At 41.8% G+C, this 2,317-nt stretch overlaps 1 pseudogene; it reads right to left on the reverse strand.

The window, feature by feature from the left end:
* Window positions 1-602: 602 nt before the first annotated feature.
* Window positions 603-1,604, reverse strand: LOC101573388 (annotated as a pseudogene).
* Between the last annotated feature and the right edge of the window lie 713 nt (window positions 1,605-2,317).

The following is a 2,317-nucleotide window of genomic DNA, read 5'->3' on the forward strand; positions in this document are numbered from 1 at the left end:
TCATCCTTTGAATTTTCTGAATTTAGTAGCATTTGCTGCTGTCCTATTACTTGATTCTTATTTATTTATTTATTTATTTTTACTTATTTATTTTTTTGGTGGTACCAGGGATCAAACTCAGGACCTTGTACTTGCCAGACAAGCACTTATTCCACTGAGCTATCTCCCCAGAAACTTTTGTTTTATGAAATTCTTTGATTATTTAAAAGGTCTTTAGTGATACTATTCTGTGAAGTATTTTTATTTATTTTTCATTTTTATTTATCTTTATTTTTATTTTTGGGAGTACCAGGGATCAAACTCAGGACCATGTGCTTGTATGCCTCTGAGCTATCTCCTTGGCTTTTGTTTTTTTAAATCGTTCCATGAATTATTAACTCCTTTTGCTGACATCCCTTAAAGACCAAGATAAAATTACTCTGTGTTATGGCTCACAGAACATGTTTCACACAGTTTACCTTGCTTTAGTATGAAACAATAACAAAATGAAAATAAAGGCTCTGGACCTGAGATAGCATATATCATTCAAGAAGCTACTGCTGTGCATGCTGTGTAAACTTTTATCTTTGAAAAAATAAACTCAGATACTCTTAAAGCTGAAAGGCAAAGTCTCTGTACATTCTCCCATGAAGCTCCACGTGGTCATCTCCATTCCAATCCCGGTCGCAGACTCATTTTTTTCTTTGCCTGGGGGCGTTGTTCTCTACTCCGTTGCTATCATCCGACTTCAGCTGCTCAATTTGTTCAAATTCTTTCCCGTCATCTGGATGCTTCTTTTTCTTCTTCGTGTTCACTTCACACAGAAGAATAACAGACATTAAAACAATGACTTCGGCGATGATAGCAAAGAACGGCTTAAGGGGCACCAGGAAGCTCAGCACCACAAGGTCCAGCTGGTCCATGCTCTGGCCCAGCTGGAACTCTGCTCGGCACCAGTAGGCGCCCCCGTCCTCTTCCTGGAGATTCCTCATCTTGAGCTTCGTCTTATTGCTGTGGGTCCCACTGATGACATACGTGTCGTTCATGAGAGCATCGATTGGAACCTGTTCACTCCCGTTACTTCTATACCAGGCCCAGCGCATGGGAAGGCACTTGGGACACTTACACACTAGCACAGCAGTGTCCCCCATGTAAGTGATGAACGGCTTGTTTTTTCCACTAAGTTCAGGAACTTTGAAGTTAAACGTTCCCCTTTGTTCCTGCTTGCCTTATAAAAGGCAGGAATAGCTCCCCATTTGCTTGCTGTTGATGATGGTGAACTGGTACTGGGCATGCATAGTGTTGTCCGCGAACACTGCATGAGGAGAACGCAGCATCAGTTCGGTGCCTCTGGTCCAGGTCACGTTGACCAACGTCACATTCCCTGATGGTGTGAACTTACAGGTGAGAGAAACGAGAGAAGGGCTCTCCAAAGTGATATTTTTTTCTACCATCCTGGAATGTTTGGTTAGCTGAATGCTGTGCCTCTCCAAAGGAAACTCAGAATAGTTTGTGCTCACTCTTTCCCCGACAGACAAACTTGTAACAGGGGAATCTGTGGGAGCGCCGTCTGCCCAGCCCCCACGGGCCGCTACCAGAGCACCGGGCAGCAGCAGCAGCAGCAGCAGCAGCAGCAGCAGCAGCAGCAGCAGCAGCAGCAGCAGCAGCAGCAGCAGCAGCAGCAGCAGCAGCAGAAGCAGCAGCGTGCTCGCGCCTAGGCCCCGGGGTTGATTCTCATTTAATGTGAATGCATTTTAAGTTTATCCAACTAGAATTTAAACTAGAAAATAGGGCCTATGTCACTTGAAAATAGGGCCTATGTCTTCAACTTTATTTTTTAAATTTCATACAACATCTAGCAACAAACCTTAGTGCAAGAAAAATTCAATGTGATGACACTTCTACATAGATTTCATTGCTAATAACATCATATATTCTAAAATCTGAATTTAAAAAAATGTGATTTTAAGTCTATTCCTTTCTAAAATGTGATTCTGTCACATTTAGGAACTCAATTTCCAGTTAAGAGTTTTCTACTAACCGAGTGGCATAAGTATAAATATGCCTTTCTCTCCACTAACACATACAGAGAACCAAAGTAAATGTAGTCACACTGGGTGGTGCACACGTGTATTCCTGAACTCTGGGAAACTGAGGCAGGAGAACTTCAAATTTAAGCCTATCTGAGCAACATAGTGACCTCTCAAAAACTCTGTTTCAAAATGAATTAAAAAGTGGGCAGGGGTTCTGGAGATATAGCTAGCTCAAAAATCCCTAGTACTAGAAGAAAATATTAAATACATTGATACAAATCATAGAAAATGAGCAAGTTTATCTG

The sequence above is a fragment of the Octodon degus genome, unplaced genomic scaffold, assembly GCF_000260255.1.
Source record: "Octodon degus isolate 3935 unplaced genomic scaffold, OctDeg1.0 scaffold00011, whole genome shotgun sequence".
In the NCBI taxonomy this organism is placed as follows: domain Eukaryota; kingdom Metazoa; phylum Chordata; class Mammalia; order Rodentia; family Octodontidae; genus Octodon; species Octodon degus.